We start from the raw sequence: 7,782 nt of genomic DNA on the forward strand, positions 1-7,782 counted from the left end.
CTGCTTTCTGTAAGAATGTGGGATACTCCTCAGAAACATGTTTACAAACATAGTGACAAAAATGATGGAAAATATAAGCATATTCTAAGAGACAGTATAAAATATGTAAACTTCAATGAGCTGCATTATAAAACTCTAATATGCAAGATCATTTATTTTTGGTTTTGAAAAAGGGAGATGTAAGATGTGTGTCTTCTTTCTTTAAATTATTGGTGCTACTAGTATGTTGGTCATGTAGTCTGCTTCTTTGTGTGTGTATGTGTGTGTGTGTGTGTGTGTGTTTGTGTGTGTGTGTGTGTGTGTGTGTGTGTGTGTGTGTGTGTGTGTGTGTGTGTGTGTGTGTTTGTGTGTGTGTTTATGTGTGTGTGTGTGTGTGTGTGTGTGTGTGTGTGTGTGTGTGTGTGTGTGTGTGTGTGTGTGTGTAATAGATAACTTCAGAAATCATGTTTAATGAGAGGGAATTCAGAAAATTGTGTGAAGGGTAAATCAGGCCTGAAAACAGGACAGTTCCTCCAAAACAGGGACAGTTGAGAGGCTGCTTGCATATTCGAATTCCGAAGCCGCACAATTTCAGAGTAAAGGAAATCAATGGTTTTCCTAGCAATCCAGAATTTCTTGAATAACGAGATTGTATACAGCCTCATAGCTGGAATACACAAAAGCAGCAGGGCTCTGTGGAACACAGAAGGATATGACATTCTACATACTGTACACCTAGACGTGTGATACTGTCTAATTTGCATCATATTCCATTCATTTCTAACCTCCTAATGCTAAGCCCTGTACTCTTGTAGAAAGCCTCACATAATTCACCTTAACTTTAATGAAATCTGAAAACAGATTTCATTCTACATTGCGCTTTCCATCTCTCTCCCAGTGATATAATCTCATACATTTCAGAGACAATCGATGAAATTAGGTATCACTGCTGCAAATTCAAATATATGTAAGCAAATTCTAATATATGTAAGCTATGTAGATTAAGTACTGATAGCATTGCGTGTTATATGCTTGAAATAGTTACAGCCATACTGCAGTACAGACTCCTACTCATATGGTAGTTATATGGATTGGGGTAACTTTGTTCTTACTAAAGCTGACTCAAAAAGATCAGACTTGAGGACTAGGAAGACAAAGTACATAGGTTCATAGGTTCATAAGTAGGTACTAGGCTATTGGCATAGGGCTTATACAAGCCTAGCCAAAAAGGTACCCTGGCGTTCACCACCCAAGAAAATTATTTTCCTGTGCCCCTGTCAAGCAGAACCACAGAAGTGATCACCGGGGTGAATTTCCTATTACCCATCCAATCATCAAGAATTTTCTTGAAGAGTGCTATAGGTTCATAGGTAGGTACTAGGCTATTGGCCCTAGGGCCTATACAAGCCTACTTTGACACTTCATGGTGTTAACTCTCTGCACTATGTTATCAGCTAGAAACTGTATACAACTCCCACTGTAATGTAAATGGATAATTATGAATGAACTACTGAACAAGTGAAAGATGTTTCATGAGGTGGCCTGTATAAAAGAATATACATATTTAAACCTCCAGCAACAGGTTAATAAGAAGAGGAGGAAAAAGCAGGAAGAAGAATATGGAAGCAAAGAACCAGCTGTGTAGAAATACATAGAATGACCTTCATTACATGTATGTATGTATATATGCATTTATTTATTGCTGTATAATCAATGGGTGGTGAGTGGGCTGGCCAGTTGACCCTTTTTAGCTATGATCCTGTCCACAGTACAGCAGTAGACAAGAGAAATATATTTATGTGCGAGAGTATTTACATTTTTAATAAGGAGAAGATGTAGTAGCAATATAAAAATGAACAAAGCATCTTTATAGTGAAAGTCAGTTGGATTATGTACATACCTCTCAACTCTACAGATTTTTGCAAAATGTCCAGATTTATGCCTCATATTTTTGGTCTGTTTTTCATAAAATTGTGTTTTTTTGGCAAATTAGTGACAAATCAAGACTGAAGTTAGAAAATAATGACAGACATTTGAGTTTCAGACTTGAAACCCTTCAGAAAATTCATGCTAATGTCATCATTATCATCATCTTCTTTCGGCTGTTCCCATTAGGGTTCGCCACAGCGGATCATCTGTTTCCATTTCTTCCTGTCCTCTGCATCATGATCTTTCACACCAACCGCCTGCATATCCTCTCTCACCACATCCATAAACCTCATCTTAGGCCTTCCTCTTTTCCTCTTACCTGGCAGCTCCATCCTTAGCATCCTTTTCCCAATATACCCAGCATCCCTCCTCAGCACATGTCCAAACCAACGCTATCTCGCCTCTCTTGCCAAGATCAAGCGAGCTTTTGCCATTCTGCTCCACGGGAGGTTTCTGTCCTCCCTGAGCTCGCCTTAGGACACCTGCGTTACTCTTTGACAGGTGTACTGCCCCAGTCAAACTCCCCACCTGACACTGTCCCCGGAGCGGGTCGCGCCCGGACACCCGGGCGCTTGGAGCCAGAAGCGAGAGGCCCGATGGGGCTCGCTCCCCAGCCTCACCGGGTAAGTGAAAAAACGATATGAGTAGTGGTATTTCACCGGCAGCCGAGGCCTCCCACTTATTCTACACCTCTCATGTCTCTTCACAGTGCCAGACTAGAGTCAAGCTCAACAGGGTCTTCTTTCCCCGCTGATTCGGCCAAGCCCATTCCCTTGGCTGTGGCTTCGCTAGATAGTAGGTAGGGACAGTGGGAATCTCGTTCATCCATTCATGCGCATCACTAATTAGATGATGAGGCATTTGGCTACCTTAAGAGAGTCATAGTTACTCTCACCGTTTACCTGCGCTTCATTGAATTTCTTCACTTTGACATTCAGAGCACTGGACAGAAATCACATTGCGTCAACACCCATCTCGGGCCTTCGGGATGCTTTGTTTTAATTAAACAGTCAGATTCCCCTGGTCCTCACCAGTTCTAAGTCAGCTGCTAGCTGTCGGACGATGCGGGACGCTGGTCAGGACTGGCACTCGCCACAGCCGGGGCGATCCACAGGAAGGGCCCGGCGCGCATCCAGAGTCACCGAAGCCATACCTGCTGCCCCCCCCAGGAGGGGAGAGCGCAGCAAGGGCCGGCAATGCCTCGTCCAGCCGTGGCGCGTGCCCAGCCCCGCTTCACACCCAAGCCTGACCAACCCAGCCCTTAGAGCCAATCCTTATCCCAAAGTTACGGATCTGGCTTGCCAACTTCCCTTACCTGCATTGTTCTAACATGCCAGAGGCTGTTCACCTTGGAGACCTGCTGTGGATATGGGTACGGTCCGGCGCAAGACTTACACCCTCTCCCCCAGATTTTCAAGGGCCGGCGAGAGCTCACCTGGCACCGCCGGAACCACGACGCTTTCCAGGGTGCGGGCCCCTCTCTCGGGGCAAACCCATTCCAGGGCGCCTTGCCCTTTACAAAGAAAAGAGAACTCTCCCAAGGGCCCCCGCCGGCTTCTCCAGGATTGTTTGTGTCACCGCACTGGACGCCGCGAGGCACCCATCTCTGCTGTTCTGGATTCGGGGATCTGAACCCGACTCCCTTTCGATCGGCCGAGGGTGACAGAGGCCATCGCCCGTCCCTTCAGAACAGCGCTCGCCTATCTCTCAGGACCGACTGACCCATGTTCGACTGCTGCTCACATGGAACCCTTCTCCACTTCAGCCTTCAAAGCTCTTGTTTGAATATTTGCTCCTACCACCAAGATCTGCACGGCTCCACCCGGGCCCTCGCCCTGGGCTTCAGTGCCACAGCGGTGGCCCTCCTACTCGTCGTGGCATAGCCCCCTCGGCTCGCAGTGCTGGCGACGGCTGGGTATGGGCCCGATGCTCCAGCGCCATCCATTTTCAGGGCTAGTTGATTTGGCAGGTGAGTTGTTACACACTCCTTAGCGGATTCCGACTTCCATGCCCACCGTCCTGCTGTCTATATCTACCAACACCTTTTCTGGGGTCTGATGAGCATCGGCATCGGGTGCCTTAACCCGGCATTCGGTTCATCCTGCAGCGCCAGTTCTGCTTACCAAAAGTGGCCCACTGGGCACTCGCATTCCACGCCCAGCTCCAAGCCAGCGAGCCGGACTTCTTACCCATTTAAAGTTTGAGAATAGGTTGAGATCGTTTCGGCCCCAAGACCTCTAATCATTCGTTTTACCAGATAAAACTGCATCCGCCGAGCGCCAGCTATCCTGATGGAAACTTTGGAGGGAACCAGCTACTAGATGGTTCGATTAGTCTTTCGCCCCTATACCCAGGTTGGATGACCGATTTGCATGTCAGGACTACTATGGATCTCCACCAGAGTTTCCTCTGGCTTCGCCCTGCCCAGGAATAGTTCACCATCTTTCGGGTCCCACCAGGTGCACTCACATTTGACCTCTCCGACGGGACAGGTGAGACGGGCCAGTGGTGCATCCCCCCGCACGGGGCGAGGGATCCCGCCTCAGCTGGCGTGCGCTGGCCCTCACTTTCATTGCGCTGTGGGGTCTCCTGCCCACCCTCGGACTCACACACCTGTTAGACTCCTTGGTCCGTGTTTCAAGATGGGATGGGTGGGTCACCGACGTCGCTGCGGACCCCAGGCACCCGAGGTGAGCCCGCCGGCCCGGTATCGGGATGTGGTCGGGCTGCACTGAAGGCAGTCTGGCCCAGTCGACATTCCCACCAGGAGCCAGGGGCCCCCCAGTCCCCGCCGCGAGGGCAGGGGAGGGTGCAGCGGCGGTCATCTCCCATGACCCCGGGGCACGGCGAGGGCTGATGCCGCGGGCTGTAACACTCCCCTCCAGGGAGGGGAGCCACCTTCTGCGCGGCCTTCCTGGCCGACCTGGAGCCGGTTGGGGCGCACCACCTCTGGTTGAATCCTCCGGGGGGACCTCGCGGACCCCATCCGTTTACCTCTGAACGGTTTCACGCCCTCCTGAACTCTCTCTTCAAAGTTCTTTTCAACTTTCCCTTACGGTACTTGTCTTGTCCGCTATCGGTCTCGTGCTGGTGTTTAACCTTAGATGTAGTTTACCACCCATTTTGGGCTGCATTCACAAACAACCCGACTCCAGGAAGACCTGATTCCAACGCGCTGGGGGCCACCACCGGCCTCACACTGTCCGTGGGCTGAGCCTCGATCACAAGGACTTGGGCCCCCTGGGCGGTGCCAGGGAGACGGACTTCCATACGCCACATTTCCCTGTGCCCGTCACCCGGGCGGGGATTCGGCGCTGAGCTCTTCCCTCTTCACTCGCCATTACTGAGGGAATCCTGGTTAGTTTCTTTTCCTCTGCTTAGTAATATGCTTAAATTTGGCGGGTTGCCACATCTGATCTGAGGTCGAGTTCCGAGCAGGGTCACTGGGGGCAGCGGTGGAACGGCAGGGGCCCTAGGGAGGTGGGGGTGGATGGGCAGGCCGTCCTCTCTCCTGTCCCCACGCATGCCCGCCACCCCCCCTGCCAGACTTCCAGGTGTCAGGAGGAGGATGGCCGACGCGGCCCCGGCGTGCAGGAACCAGGTGCGCAGGTGTCGGGATCCGCCGCGGGAGGGCAGCCCGGTGGCGCTACCACTGACAGCCTCCGGGGTGGGGCGGGCCTGATGCGCGCCTGCTCCCTCCCATCCTCGGACGGGCTTCCCGGCTCGGGGTGGCGGGGGGACTCGTCTCCTCCATCTGTGTCTCTCTCTGGGGGGACGGGGGGCCCACCGTGGGCTCCCTCGACTCCCTGGCTGCACCCTCTGTGGGGGCTGGACGACCCCCTGGGGCAATGGAAGGCACGATGACCCTCAGACAGGCGTAGCCCTGAGAGTAACCCGGGGCCGCAAAGTGCGTTCAAAGTGTCGATGATCAATGTGTCCTGCAATTCACATTAGTTCTCGCAGCTAGCTGCATTCTTCATTGACGCACGAGCCGAGTGATCCACAGCTCAGAGTCGTACTGCTTCTCGCCCGCCCGGTGTCGCACCACAAGATGACCACATGAGGTTTCACGTGTGTCGTCGCAGGCACCTGGACCGGGGTTACTGGCCCTGCGCTGCGGGACAGCAGGGAGTCCCGCGGTGGCTGGCGCGCAGCTGCACCTCCAGCCTCCTGGGTCTTTGAACCGAGGGGCGTCCTCCGCAGGTACCCGCGACTGACATCGAGGGGAGAGGACTCTGTTGTGCCACCCCCGGGGGCGGCCCCATGCAGCTGGAGGGGAGGCCGCTGCCCCCCTGCCAGGACGGCGCCCTCTCCCTCCCCCCTGTCGCACGGGGAGTCAGCCGCCTCCGGGGCGTGTGGCGGACCGCACCACTGGGCCATGCGCACCCCCCCACCACCATCCCCTCGTGGCTGCGGAGGAGTGCCCGCACCTCCCGCGCCTCCCGCCACGCGGATGGATCCCCCTCCCTCCTGCCACCAGGAGGCGAGGGGGGATGGGTGCCACCCCTTGCCCTCATGCTCACTCCCCTCTCCCTCCCCCTCTGGGAGCCACGGGCTTGGGGAGTGCAGAGGGATGGGAGTCCAAGAGAGGCGCGGAGAGAGAGAGGCACAGAGAGTCAGGAAGGCGGAGGGTGAGAAGCCCTGGTACCCGGGGATGGCGCCATCCCGGGACCCTCTGCATTAATGATCCTTCCACAGGTTCACCTACGGAAACCTTGCTACGACTTTTACTTCCTCTAGATAGTCAAGTTTGATCGTCTTCTCGGTGCACCGCCGGGGCCGTGACCGACTCCAGCGGGGATGATCCGAGGACCTCACTGAACCATCCAATTGGTAGTAGCGACGGCTGGTGTGTACAAAGGGCAGGGACTTAATCAATGCGAACTTATGACCCGCACATACTGGGAATTCCTCGTTTGTGAGGAATAATTGCAATCTCCGGTCCCTATTATGAATGGGGTTCAGCGGATTACCCGGACCTGTCGGCCAAGGGTAGACACACGGTGATCCTTTCAGTGCAGCACGCGTGCAGCCCCGGACATCTAAGGGCATCACAGACCTATTATTGCTCAATCTCATGTAGCTGAAAGCCACTTGTCCCTCTAAGAAGTTGGAGACGACCGCACGGGGCCGCATAACTAGTTAGCATGGTGGAGTCTCGTTCGTTATCGGAATTAACCAGACAAATCACTCCACCAACTAAGAATGGCCATGCACCACCACCCACAGAATTGAGAAAGAGCTATCAATCTGTCAATCCTTTCCGTGTCCGGGCCGGGTGAGGTTTCCCGTGTTGAGTCAAATTAAGCTGCAAGCTCCACTCCTGGTGGTGCCCTTCCGTCAATTCCTTTAAGTTTCAGCTTTGCAACCATACTCCCCCCAGAACCCAAAGACTTTGGTTTCCCGGAAGCTCCCCGGCGGGTCATGGGAATAACGCTGCCGGATCGCTAGTCGGCATTGTTTATGGTCGGAACTACGACAGTATCTGATCGTCTTCGAACCTCTGACTTTCATTCTTGATTAATGAAAACATTCTTGGCAAATGCTTTCGCTGTCACTTGTCTTTCGCCGGTCCAAAAATTTCACATCTAGCGGCACAATACGAATGCCCCCGGCCGTCCCTCTTAATCATGACACCAGTTCCGAAAACCAACAAAATTGAACCGGAGTCCTATTCCATTATTCCTAGCTGAAGTATTCAGGCAACTAGCCTGCTTTGAACACTCTAATTTTTTCAAAGTAAATGCTTCGGACCCCCAGAACACTCAGTTAAGAGCATCGAGGGAGCACCGAGAGGCAGGGGCTGGGACAGGCGATAGCTCACCTCGCAGTGGACCGCCAGCCCGATCCCAAGATCCAACTATGAGATTTTTA

At 53.0% G+C, this 7,782-nt stretch overlaps 1 non-coding gene and 1 pseudogene across 1 annotated transcript; both read right to left on the reverse strand.

Annotated features, from left to right (window-relative positions):
* Window positions 1-1,764: 1,764 nt before the first annotated feature.
* Window positions 1,765-5,334, reverse strand: LOC122801469 (annotated as a pseudogene).
* A 435-nt stretch (window positions 5,335-5,769) lies between these two features.
* On the reverse strand, window positions 5,770-5,923 carry LOC122801472. Its single transcript, XR_006364743.1, has one exon. It is a non-coding gene; the product is annotated as a 5.8S ribosomal RNA (ribosomal RNA).
* Between the last annotated feature and the right edge of the window lie 1,859 nt (window positions 5,924-7,782).

This window comes from Protopterus annectens, chromosome 4.part1, assembly GCF_019279795.1.
Source record: "Protopterus annectens isolate FY-2018-M chromosome 4.part1, PAN1.0, whole genome shotgun sequence".
NCBI classification, from domain to species: domain Eukaryota; kingdom Metazoa; phylum Chordata; order Ceratodontiformes; family Protopteridae; genus Protopterus; species Protopterus annectens.